The following is a 13,524-nucleotide window of genomic DNA, read 5'->3' on the forward strand; positions in this document are numbered from 1 at the left end:
CAGTGAGGAAACTTGGGAGCTGAGAGATTAATACCTTGTTCACAATCACAAAGCTACCAGGTACAGAGGTGAGAGTCAGGTTCAGAACTTCTCTTTTGCCCTCTTCACTCCAGCATGGGGCTTCCTTCTCTGAGTACCACCAGGCTGTGGGAACCATCCCCATCCATGGAGACAGGCTGTCTCATAGGGCTCCTGCACTGAGTAAAAGGGCAGCAAATTCACCCGGGAATTTAGCCTCGTGGTCTGCCTATGTCACTCTTCCTTCCTAAACCAATTATCAAATTCTCCTAATGGCTGAGCAGTGTGGAGATAAACTGATTGTAGAGGGAGAGCTGATTCCCAAGAACATGTAACCCAGGCATCCTTTTGCTGTACCAGAAATGGACGCCATAGGGAGAAGAGGAAGTGATATTTCTCATGAAATGTACATGTACCAAGCACACACCTCCCACGTGTTGAACACACTGGGAGCTACTGTATAGACCATATTTCATTCCATTTCCACAACATTTCCTGTATGGCGTGATTTACCATTGCACAGATGAGAAAACTAATACTAAAAGAAGTCAGACCATTTTTTTCTGGCTAATTGTTGGTGGACTTGGGATTTAAACCCTAGTCCACCCGATGGATTCCAAATATTAATGGTCAATTTTACTTCAGGTAGATCATGAATTTTGATAAGACAAAAAGAGGTGGGAGAGATTAAGGATAGGGCCTGAAAGACTGAGAATAAAGGTGACCCAGGGGACCATGGATTTAATTCCTTTCCTGTCTGAAAGCTGACACTCAAATTCAATTCAACAAGCATTCTCACGATGTCACCAATGCGCTCATAACAGGGCTAAAGCAGCAGGAGCTGATCAAAGATTTGGATTTACTGCCTTCTTTCATTTTAGAAACCTTTCTTCTGAATAGAGTTGTACTCTTTCTCCCACATAAAGATAAAGTAAATTAGTTGCTCTTCACCATGGTGTTTTCAAATAGGAACAGTCTGGTATCTCTACTAGGGTGTTGTGAGGCATTTTCTATAGTCTCAGCCGCTGCAGCAATTACTTTAGGCTCTGAGAGCTAAACCAATGCAAATGGTGGTGGAGAAATGAGGAAAAGGAAAAGGAAAGAGTCTCAGAAATACAACCAAAAGTAGAACGAAAATAAGATAGATGATAGACAGATAATAGATAATTAGATAAATAGAGGCAGGTTTTGAGCTTCTAACTAACTCATGAAGAAAGATAAAAATTCATAAAATAAAATAGTAAAGATAGGAATGAGGCTTTTTATTTTTGACTCTTATTCTTTGTAAAGGATAAATTCATAAGTAAGGAGGTTGCCAGGAGAAAAGAATTTGAGAGAGAAAGATGGGGGCGGGTTGTCGAGATACGGTGGTGGTGATGGCTGTGGTGCCAGTGAAGGTGGTGAAGATGATGGTGCTGCTGGTGGCGGTGATGACGAACGTGACTAACTGTCAGGAAACGGTGCTTATGGAGCTGGTGGTGATGATGGTGATGGTGATAGGGACTGACACCATAACAATGGCTAACATTTGGAACATTCTTCACAGTACCCAAAGCCTTTCAACTTGCACTGCTTCATTTTAGAAGAAGAAACTGTTCACAAGAAGATGCTCGATTTTTCAAAATAATAACTGTTTCTAATCTTAGTTGCACTCTGAGTGTCATCCCATCTCCACCAAGTCCAGAGAAAAAGGAGTGCAGTGGGCTTCCTCCATCAAATGTAAGTGGACAGTTAGACAAGGATAATCAGACAGTTATGGAAACTAGGGCAATGCTGCAAAAGCCCTCTCCGGTCTTCCCTCAACCAATCGCTCCTACCCCAAGGTTATTCATCCAAATTAGCGCCCAAAATTGATAGTACAAAATGCCCTTATCACCTGATAGCTGCTTAGTAGCTTTTATAAAATGCATAAATGATTGTGGTCTGGTTCCAGTGGATAAGTAAAAATCATTTGCGATAATTGACACATATTTACTTTTTAATTAGGTAGCAGCTGAGAACGAGGAGTCCACAGAGAGCCATCTCCCGTAACCTCTTAAGGAGTTCTACTGACATAGCGAAGGGAGTATTCAGTGGCTGATGCATTTATTTGCTCTTTTCCACATTTTCCTACAAAGGCCTTTAGCCCCTGACTGTCAGTCCGCCCCACTTGACCGGAACTATTCACCCATCATAGTTTTGAAAAAAAGAAAATTGAAAATGCTGACAGATATGCTGTCAACAAAATGATTTCTTTAAAAATAACCTAATGACTGAATATCAGATTAAGGCACAGGCAGCTGTGTAATTTCCTCTGGCCATGCCAGGTGCCGCAGTAATTGCCGACTCTGGGTTGTGCTACAAACTTTCACTGGGGACATCGGCTGTGTCAGAGGGCTGGAAATCCCGGCAATGGCACTCACCACATGTCCTTGGGAAGAGGAGGTGCAAGGAAATAGGTGACCTGAGTAAGGTTTGAGAAGTGGGAGATCGGGTCACATCACATCCCTGCGAGGGTACCTGGGGAGAGAAAAGGTTGCTGTGCAGAACTGAGCTTGTGTGTTCAGTATTTTTAGAGAAGGGGCTGATGACCCATGTGCAGGAGGAGAAGGTAATGGGTCTGGCTTCAGTCCATTGGGGTGGCGGGTGGGGAACAGGTGTGAATGACTAGCATGGAGGTAGAAATTAGGTCAGATCTGTAGTGTGGGGAGGTGTGGGGGGAATGTTATCGCATGTGCATGGGGAAGGATGGAGGCAAATTGGGTCACGTCTTTGTGGAAATGATGAGCAAATTGGGTCAGAACTGTGGGGGAGAAGGCTCGAGAATTGGGTCGAGTCTTTGGACAGAAGGGGGAATTGGGTCAAGTGTGAATGTGTGTGGAGAGAGAGTAGGGGAAGGTGATATGGAGAATGGGCTGATTCTCCAGGACCCGAGGGCAAGGGGGATGAAGAAGCAGGTTGGACCTACATAGGGGTTAAATCTTGAACTTCTCTGAGTTACACTCATTGCCTCTCAGTTCCATTGACTTCCTTCAAGTAACACTAGACAAAGTAAGGCTTTCCTACTCCAACCCCAAACTGAGTGTCTTGAGTCTCCTCCAAGACAAGGTGTAACAACTCATTCTTCAGCACTTTGCAAGCCAACCCAGATTGGCATTTGGGAAGGCAGCAATTCCATAACTTGATGTGGCCTCATTTTACCCAGGACGTAAGCCCAGTGAGCAGCCATTTTCCCTTTGAGTTTTCACTCAACAGACTCAACAGCAATTCTCTTTTTCCCAACCGCTGGCATCATTGCATGATCACACCATGACTCGGAGCCTCAAAATACATTTCATAAATAAGAGCTGAGTAATAAGTTCATTTGAGTGGCCTTCAAACTAGCCATTGTTCAAATCTATGCAGTCATGGGGCAGTCAAATCACAGCAATACTCAAAATTGTACTGAAAAGGAATGTACTTTTATTAATTAACTGTGCTCCCATTGGCTACTTGGTTGAATAGAACTATTCTCAAAGCCAAAACAGAATGTGCAATTCACAGCTCTGTCTGCTGTGACACTCTACAGAGAAAATTGATTAAATCCACAGAACTTTATTATGATTGAACAGAGCCACAGGGCCAGCATACACCAGTGTATATTTCTCTGATCATTTCAGCTTCATTTATGCCCATGGGGGTTAAGCAGGGTTTCTACGGAAGCGCACAGTATACCCGTGACCTGCCATGTCCCCTGGGGACCTATGCAAGGAGTTATAATGAATCTGCTCAAGGCCACATTGGTTAAATCTGCATTTCAGCTTCTTCTGAGAATTCCCTTCTATTGATACGGATCACAGTGATTAATGGGATAAGCGTGTAATAGGCTTCTGTGGCATATGGACCACTCTGACCCATTGCAGAGGAAGATGCTCGTGTAGGCAGTACAGTGGTGGGGAGACCACAGCATTCCCCATGGACCAGAGAAAGCCTCAGAGAGACTAAAACATCAATTCCTTCCTATCACCTTCCTATTCTTAAGGTGACATTGGTGGTATTTTGGAATTACCAGGATAGATACCTAACATACACACTTTTAGGTCAAATAATTTGACTCTGGTTTTTCTTGACTCTCAGAATCTTTGGATGTAGGAGGATCTAGTATATTCTGAAAGCCTTTGCCAGGAAATGAAGAAAAAGAAGAACTAAAAGGGAGTCATTACCTCTGCAATTCAAATCAAACCTTCAGTTTCTTCAGCAGAGTTATTTTAAGTCATTCATTATTATTTTTGCTCTGAAGCGGAGGCTGTTTGATACTGTAAGATTGTTGGAACCAGGGAAAGTAAAGAGGACACTGAAGTATTATTCCTGCTGCAATTTCAGATGAATATGGTGCTGACAGAAGATTTTTTAAATACACACGTGTGTGCATGCACACACACACACACACACACATACACTTTATATTATAAGAAGTAGAAAGAGAGACAAGTCTCCCAACAGGCAGTGGAGGGAAATGAGGTCCCTGCCATCTTTCCAGGGCGCTCACCCAGGCTGGCCCAGCAGATGTTCCCAGCAGTGGGATAGAGGAGGTGGCACCGGAGGTGAGGGCAGAGAGTCTGGGCTAGAGGCGGCCTGTGTCTTCTACTTCTGAGGGTGATGACCTTGATCGAGGCTATTCACCACTCCAGGTCTCCATTTCTTCTTCTGCAAAACAGAGGGAGTAGATCCACTTAACGTTTCAGATGTCAACACAAAGCTCTAAGACCTGGCCTCCACAGAGTGGATCTGAGAATCAAATGACTTAAAAGAGGGGACAGCTGATGACCTTAAGGCCAGTGTTTTAGCCTTGCTGCCCCTCACATTTCTCATTTGCAAAATGAGTGTGGTTGCCACTTGCTGAAATCCTGAACCAGGATGTATGTCTGTCACATAGTAGGGACTAATAAGTAGCAGTCATTTGTATTAGTTACAGATGGCAGGTGCTCTTCTAAAGAGAGGGCCACGGTAGCCACCAGAGAAGAATCTGCTGCAGCCAAGACAGTTATCGTAAAAGGAGGTCAAGAGCAACTCGGTGAAAATGCACAAGGGGCGGCAAATATTCTGTCTGGCCTTCCCAAGAGCTAGCGTGGGACAAAGGAGTGGAGACACATGGTGGCCTTGGTGTCCCAGACGCCGAGTGTGACTGCTGAGCCCAGCCCTGTGGACACAAAGCTCTTTCACCCCTTTGACTCCTAAAATTAGGGGCGTGGCCACGCCGACCTCTTAGGGTCGTTGCGAAGATTCAGCTTGATCTTGCCGATGGCGCACTTCCCCATAAGAGCAGGGGCTGCTCCTATCACCCTGCTATTATTGTTGATAGTCACTGTTGTTGATGGTAGTACCAGATTATTAAAACCAGCTTTTCTCAGCTTCCCTCTATCTCTTTCTCAAATATCTCCCTACAGGGAGAGAGGAACAGGATGCTATGACAACACAGGAACAGGTTGAAGGCTGGAGGGCGGCACAGCCGTGAGGGAGCCGTAAGCTGGGCACTTTAGAGCCCTGACACCGCTGTGACAGCTGTGTCTGCCCCTGGCAGGGTGACACCAGAAATTTAAGGTAGACTTGCAGGTCCTGTGGTTGTTTGATGGGATGTAATTCCTACTACCATTATCCATACAGTGAGACTCACCATCTTGGAAGTACTCCCAGCTCTTTGAAAAGAGTCAATATAAAAAAGTGGAGTGTGTGTGTCATGGGATGAAATTCCCTCCTGCCTGGCTTCAGAATCTGACCAGAAGTGACTTCAGAATCTGACCAGAGGTCTGAGAAGGAGGAGAGGGGAAAGGGCTATTAAATTTGATCACCCATCTCATAAATCTATCCCATCCTCCCACCAAGCCTATGAATAATGAGTGAGAATTTATTGAGCACTAATTCCAGGCACAGTTCTAAAGGACTTACTTATGGCACCTCATTTTAATCCTCAGAACAACTTTTTGAGATGCCTATTATAATTAAACTTGTTTTAGAGATGAGGAAACTGAGGCTCAGAGAGATGAAGTAACTTGCTCAAGGTCACACAGCCAATTAGCAGGGAGCTGGGATTCAGGTCTGGCTCCAGAGGGCCCACTTGGGGCCTCTGTGGCCCCCTCTCCCCTGTAGCACAACGCAGCAGGTCAGAGCATGGTGCAATCCAGCTCTTTCTGTGTCCTGCACTAAGGTTTCATCACAGGCATGGTTTAAGAATTAAATGGAATGAATGAGTGTATGACAGTTTTACCCTGAGGAAGCGGGAGCTGCAAGAGATGAAGCTGGTTTCCCACAATTGCCCCTCCCCCAACTCGTAAGTGATGGATCCAGGAACACAGCCGGGCCCAAGCCCACCACTTGACACCATGAGCCAAGACCAACATTTACTATCTGCAACATTTGCTATTTGCTAACTGGGGAACCAATCAGGCCATCTTTTCCATCACCAGGGCTGACTGAGCCAAACACGGGCACCACCAGCCTCTCTTCTACTTGATCCTGAAGGAGGGATGGCCAGCAGCTGCCCCAAGCCCCAAGACCCACCAGCAATCAGGTGCAGTCTGGGAACTCACATGGGACCCTGCCTGTTACCAGGTCACCCTGTCCCTCTTACTTCTGAGCATGTCCACCTTCTGAATGTGTCTCTGAATGCTGCCACCTGTCCCACTTGCCTGAGTGTTTTCATCTCCTGAAAATGAAAAGCAGAGAGGATATAGGCAAAAATTCTGTAAGCTGTAAGGTGTACCACTCATGTGCCGTCAGAGCCTGGAACCTCTGGATGAAGGCCATGCCCTTCTTCTGCTACCTACTCTCACCTTTCTCCAGTCTTTTCAGCAACAGTGCAGCAAAAAGACAGTCTCCCCCATCTGCCCTCTCCCCGGACTTGAGACCCAAACCTCTCTTCTCTCCCCTATTCCTGCCTTTCCATCTGCCTACTCTGCTCTGGGCTGTTCTTTCCAGGGGAACGACCCCTCCATGGAGACAGGTTTTTGCAACATTTAAGAATTTGTAAGAGAGATCAATATGTGTGTCCTGCAGGATGGCTTTCTCATAGACAGGCTACCATCCACATAAAAGTTTTACCAATAGTTCTGATTTTATTAGAGTTCAGAGAATCTGGCTTCTGGCCTTCTCTCTCCTCTCCTAATCCTTGCAGCGTACTCAAATTGATTGATCCCCTTCTTCTCTTCCCTAGATCCCCTTCCCCAACCCCGTCATCCTTGCTTCTGCAGATTCATGAGCTCAGGCCTTCAATGCACATCTCTTAAGGTCCCTTTGTGTATCCAGCCTTATGCTTCGGGACCAGAACCGTCAGCATGGTAGATGTCACCCTGCGCCCACACATCAAGCTTACAGTCCTCAAGTTTGCCTCTCAGACTTCGCTGTATCTGAGTTATTGTGGGGTTGGGTTCAAACACAGATTCTGGTTCAGTGGGTCTGGGGCGGGGCCCTGCTGTAGGGAATCCAGTAATGTACAATGATGGTGAGGACATTGGAAGCAGAGAATCTGGGATAGGAGGACTGATCCTAAAAGCTGAAATTGCTTCCAGGTTCAAGGTCAGCCCAACAAGCTGGGGGATCCAACATCTTAAGACCCATCTAATTTGAGTAGCCACAATCTGCACAAAGCCTGGCTGAAGCCAACCTGTGGAAGAACCCTCAGCCCCCTCCCGCCCTATGCAGAAGGTGGTCCCACATGGTGCCCCTTCCTGGTTTCCCTTCCACGCTTCCTTTTCAACAGGTGTAGCTTCAAGGCCTGTTGTCACCTTGTATTTCTTACCTTGTTGTTGTTGTTCAGTCGCCAAGTCGTGTCTGACTCTTTGCAACCCCATGGACTGCAGCACACCAGGCCTGCCTGTCCCTCACCATCTCCCAGAGTTTGCCCAAGTTCATGTCCATTGAATCAGTGATACCATCCAACCATCTCATCTTCTGTCACCCTCTTCTCCTTCCACCTTAAATCTTTCCCAGTGTCAGGGTCTTTTCCAATGAGTCAGCTCTTCGAATCAGGTGGCCAAAGTACTGGAGCTTCAGCTTCAGCATCAGTCCTTCCAATGTGTATTCAGGGTTGATTTCCTTTAGGATTGACTGGTTTGATCTCCTTGCTGTCCAAGGGGCTCTCAAGAGTCTACTTCAGCACCACAGCTGGAAAGCTTCAATTCTTCTGCACTCAGCCTCCTTTACGGTCCAACTCTTAGGTCTGAGGGAATTCTCCCTTTCTGAGAGTTGGGTGTGTTTCTTTCTTCCGGGTTTTCCAGGAAGCCCAGTAGTAAAGAATCTGCCTTCCAAGCAGGAGACGCAAGTTCAATCCCTGAATCAGGAAGATCCCCTGGAGGAGGAAATGGCAGCCCACCCCAGTATTCTTGCCTGGAGAATCCCATGGACAAAGGAACCTGATGGGCTACAGCCCACAGGGTCACAGAAGAGTTGGACACAACTGGAGTAACTAAACAGCAGCAGCAGAAGCTTTCTTCCCATCATTCCCCAGAGCCCTTCTTCATTCCTGTCTGTTGAGGTCACCACCATCTTACTCCCTCCTAGCCCCTCTTCCCGTCCTTAATGTCTTATCTCCAGAAATATACCTCTTTTCTCTTATCTTCAAAACACCTGGCCACTTTGCCCACTAGTAGAATTTTCTATCCTCAGCAAGGGGCTGGGAGGAACTAGAGTCCCTCTCCTTAGTAGCAGGAGATCTGAGTCCCAGTGGGCCTGGAAAGGCGACAGGAGCCCTGTCCTTGAGGACAGGGAGACAGGGGCTCCACGCAGACCCTTACAATCCACAGCTCCAGCCAGATCTGTAACTTAGAACACAGGTGTCTTCAGGTGTCCCAGGAAACACGGTCCACCCTCTCCCTTGGTCACAGGAAGACTGAGAATACACATATATCCCAGAATATCCAAAATTTGTTTTACAGAAGAGTGAGATCTTAAGAGAGATTTGCCTTAAGATGCTGGGGAAGGTGACAGTTTGTGTCTGTCTCTGGAACACATCAGCCAGCAATCTCCCATCAGTCAGAACCCTCATCAAGCAAATGCCAACTCCAAGAGATAGGCCTCATGAAAGGCTGTGAGTTATTTAAATGAATCAGCTGCCAATGAGTGGAACAATTACGGGGGTTGACTCTGAGGGGAACAGAGGGGTATTTTTCAAACTGCTTAGAGATTGTCAGATTAATTTTCACTTATTTATTTCTGGCCTTACAGAAAATGTATGACTACAAGGTCAAAATATCTCTCTAGCCCTATAATTTTAGAACTTCAGAAGTTGAGAGATAGAAACCAATAAAGAATATAGATTTGGGGCCTAGTCTGCAATCTGGCTTCCCTGCCGCTTGGACAAATGGTGTAAACTCACGCGAGCCTCAATTCCCCTTTCAGAGTGATGGGTAGGAGAAGATCTGCCTTGGGAGAGTGTTCTGGACATTAAACACATTGTAAGTAAAGCCTATTTTAAAAGTTCAGTTATATGGCTAGTATGATAATTATTCTTTGCCTCATAGCCCAGCAAGACTGTCCCGTTACAAAGATACAAACTTAAGAATAGATCCCTCCTAACAAGCCAACTAATCAGAAAATGCTAAGCTGTATAATCTATATTTCTATTTCATATTTAATTTTATTTGTGACTGACTGACTGACTGTATCCTTTGGTGTGTTAGGTAAAATTTGGGATTGTGGAGGTTTGGGTTGCAACAAATGCATGGCACGAATCTATTAGATTTTTCTTAATTCTCTTTTCACATTTGCTCATTCATCAATAGTCAATTAGAGTCTAGCCCAGCCCAACAATGCTGGTTGTGGTGTCTGGTATACAGTAGGTGTTTAATAAATGTTTGCTGTTGATTTTTTTTAGTATTTATTTATTTGGCTGTGTTGGGTCTTAGTTGCAGCCTGAGGGATCTTTCACTGAGGCACGCAGATTTCTCTAGCTGTGGCTTGAGGGCTCAGTAGTTGTGATTCAAGGGCTTAGCTGCCCTCTGGCAAGTGGGATCTTAGTTCCCTAAGCAAGGATCAAACCCATATACTCTGCACTGGAAATTGGAAGGTGGATTCTGAACCACTGGACCACCAGAGAAGTCCCTTGTTTTTTTATTTTTTAATGAATGAAATCTATAAGGAGTAAGATTAATGTTCTGTTAGATCTATGTTCCGTTGAGGCTAAGAGGCAGAGAGAAGTTTGATCCCTATATTCTTATACTTTATAAACTCAATATGAAAAGAAAGTGATCCTACAAACAAGCACACACATGCATGCTTATGCATACCACCCGTGGACCACCGAACATTAAAGCAGGTGATTTGGGCCCCAAGGGCAAGGGGAGTATAGAGAAAATTTTCAGGCAGAGTCTAGACAATATCTTGGAGGATGCATCGGGGGTACAGACCGGAAACAGGCAGGCATGGGGGCAGGGGTGGAGGGCGGGCAAGAGCACAGGGAGGCAGGAACCTGGATCACCATAACCCTGGAGCCGGGTCTTGTGCCTAGGAAGCCATGTGCCCTGCCTGACCAGGACAAGGAGTCAGGGTGGGGCCTGGGAAACAAGGATGGGGAAGGAGGAGGGGGTCTGAGAGCCACGCAGAGGTGCCAATGGCCCCGAATCAGTGAGCCTAGGTGCCCCGCCTGTAAACTGGAGATAATGATATCACCTGCCTCCTAGATTGTGCAGAGATCAGAAGAGCCCCAGGGCTACTTAGAACAGACCCCCGGCACCAGGCTGGAGCTGGGGCACTGGCTGTTTGGTGGTACAACCCAGTTTCCTCCTTGAAGTTCTTGAGAAGTAACAGCGTGGATGAACTGTTTTAGGAAGCCGAGTCTGGCAAAGCAAAAAACCAAGATAATTACCAGATATTTAGGCCAGAGAACTGATTAGCATAGCTCTGTAAGGCACACTTAACAACACCCAGTGACCTAATTTCTCGAAGGAGAAACACGAACCCTCGCTTTATTCCTCTGGGTTCCAGAGGCGATGTGCAGGCAAAGGCAGGCCTCCCTCCCTGCCCCAGCTCATTCGTCTCAAAGGGTTTCAACCAGGGAAATAATCTGAACAGCTTTTCAAGGTTCTGTGCGGACTCAACATTTCCCCGTCACTAAACATGTGCCTACTTTATAATAATAGCAGGTCACGGAGGCCCTTCTGGCCCTCACCCTCTCCTTTTTTAATGGCTAAATCCATTCAGCAGCCACTGACTAAAGCATGGTGCTAAGCGCTAGGCAGAACAAGGAGTTCAGAATCAGCAGAGCCTGGGTCCTAACTATTGAGTGGTGGGTGCAGTCATGTGAATGGCTCAGAACAATGCAATCATGAGGGGACAGGCCAGAACCTTGGGAGGGCTTAGTACAGGCAAAATAGAGAGAGCGGTGAATTTCAGGGTGGGCGAAAGGTTCAGAAAGTTCTCTCCAAGGTGGAGTGTTAATATTAGTTGCTCAGTCATGTCTGACTCTTTGCCATCCCATGGACTATAGCACACCAGGCTCCTCTGTCCATGGAATTCTCCAGGCAAGAATACTGAAGTGGTTTGCCATGCCCTTCTCCAGAGGATGCTGCACCTTAAAACTCATTCTGTATTGTATATGGCCAGGGTTAAGGGATCCTTGCAGAGGAAGAAGTACTAGTAAAGCCCAGAGAGTGAAAAAGCAAGGTGTTGGCAGGAGCTATTGGTCATTGAGTCCAGTAGGAAAGCAGGGATGGACAGCGTGGAAGTGATACAGAGAACTAGATGGGCCAGCAAAGGCCATATTGCAAAATCCCTCAAATGCCAGGGTTTTCTCTGAGGACAACCAAGAACCTCCACCCAAGGTCTCTGGAAAGGGTCTACTATACACAGATTTAAAGCAATGAGAGCACCTCACGTTAATTGAGCATCTCCTGCGTGCCAGGCACTGTTCTAAGTGTTTCGTGAACATTGGTTCATTCAGGCTTTATGACAACCATGAGTCTGGCACTACTTCAGCCCTCACTTAGAGATGAGGAAATGAGTGTCAGAGTGGGCAAGTAGTCTGCCCAGGGTCACACATCATCGGAAGGGATACACTGGGCTTCAGAACTAGGCAACTTAGCTCCAGGAGCCACATGCTCATTACCCCTCTCTACTGTTGGTAGAAAAACCACTCTGCCTGCCTGTGAAGGTGGACACTTGCAGAACAAGCTGGAGGTGGCTTAGACGGAGTCAAGGAGGTGTTTGAAACAAATCCAGCAGGTCACCCAGATCCTCACTATCGCTTGCCTCCACCCACTCTCCTGCCTTTTAACAATTTTCTTCCCATCAGCCCCTCTGCTCTATCCTGGTGTGCTTCCAGGGGGACTTCCCTCTGCACACCAGCCTGGCTTTTCATGGGGTGCCAGCCTCTCAAGTCACCTGCATCCTCTCATCAGAGCTGAGAGGTATAATCAGGAATCGATTTCTTCTGGGTCTATTCTCTGTACATTTCAGCCTCCAACACATGCTTTTCTCCCTGGAAATTCTGATCTTAATTTTGTTCTGTACACATGAGGAGTTGATGCTTATGAGAGAACTCTGTTTTATTACATTGCAGTCTTGCAAACATAATCGAATTAGGGGATGCCTTATTTGAGCACACTTCAGCCGCGTTCTGCCTCCCGGATGGCATCGTCCCTCTCAGCTCAGCTTTCTTAGTTGGCTTTGAGCAACGAATAGAAAGAAAAAGTGTCTGGAATCTAGAATCAGATTCCAGGTCTACAAGGTTGAACAGGCTGACCTCCCTGAGCTTAGAAACTTTGCTCAGAAAGTGGGGGTTCAGGTGGCCTCCACCTCCTTTGCATGGTAATGTGGCTTTCATGAGATTAACCCTGTGAAGTCCTGGCTCCTGGAGAGACTCTCCCTCTAGAACACTGGAATGAGTTTAAGTTCTAGGGCAAAAAGAACCTTGACGATCCTGTCCATTGCTGGATCCCCAGTGCCCAAAACAGTGTCGAGTGCTGAGTGGGTAATTAATAAGCATTTTAAATGAATGAATGTCAAAATGTGTGTAGGGGGATTGGGGGGAGAGAAGTGACCTTGCCACATTCCTGGCTCTTGAGTCCTTATTGTAAACCTTTTCAAGATCGCCTGGAAGAGGGCATGGCAACTCATTCCACTATTCTTGCCTGAAAAAATCCCATGGGCAGAGGAGTTTCGTGGGCTACAGTCCACAGGGTGACAAAGAGTTGGATACAACTGAGCATGGAAGTGACTGAGCTTGCACATGTATGCTCTCCTGAAACTGCCTTGCAATTCCAGGCTCACTAAGTCAGTAGAATGAGGTCCATGTGATATCAAGTTACAGATTTTTTCGGCCACCCTCATGCCATGCCCAGCCATAGGGAAGGAGGCATGGGAAGGAGCTTTTAGCCAGGCAGTGAGGAGCAGAGCTGTGGGTGGAGACGTGGGTGTGCTCCATACTGAACTCAGGTGTGACCCCTTCTGGGCATGTTCTGTGCTTGTCCCTGCAAGTGACAGCCTGGTTCCTTCTGAGCCTCTTCGGGGCATTGGTTAGAAGCAGGCCCATGTGACCAAGGCCCATGTCCTGAATTT

General features: G+C 46.6%; 1 protein-coding gene and 1 long non-coding RNA gene across 2 annotated transcripts in view; one reads left to right on the top strand and one right to left on the bottom strand.

The window, feature by feature from the left end:
• The window catches only part of LOC129647052 (uncharacterized), a 152,842-nt gene that overhangs the window by 60,983 nt on the left and 78,335 nt on the right, over window positions 1-13,524 (bottom strand). Inside the window, exon 3 of the long non-coding RNA XR_008712254.1 lies at window positions 4,526-4,683. This is a non-coding gene — a long non-coding RNA (uncharacterized LOC129647052). The remainder of the gene's footprint in view (window positions 1-4,525; window positions 4,684-13,524) is intronic.
• CACNG2 (calcium voltage-gated channel auxiliary subunit gamma 2) overlaps window positions 1-13,524 on the top strand; it is a 121,365-nt gene that overhangs the window by 20,947 nt on the left and 86,894 nt on the right. The window lies entirely within an intron of this gene.

The sequence above is a fragment of the Bubalus kerabau genome, chromosome 1, assembly GCF_029407905.1.
Source record: "Bubalus kerabau isolate K-KA32 ecotype Philippines breed swamp buffalo chromosome 1, PCC_UOA_SB_1v2, whole genome shotgun sequence".
In the NCBI taxonomy this organism is placed as follows: domain Eukaryota; kingdom Metazoa; phylum Chordata; class Mammalia; order Artiodactyla; family Bovidae; genus Bubalus; species Bubalus kerabau.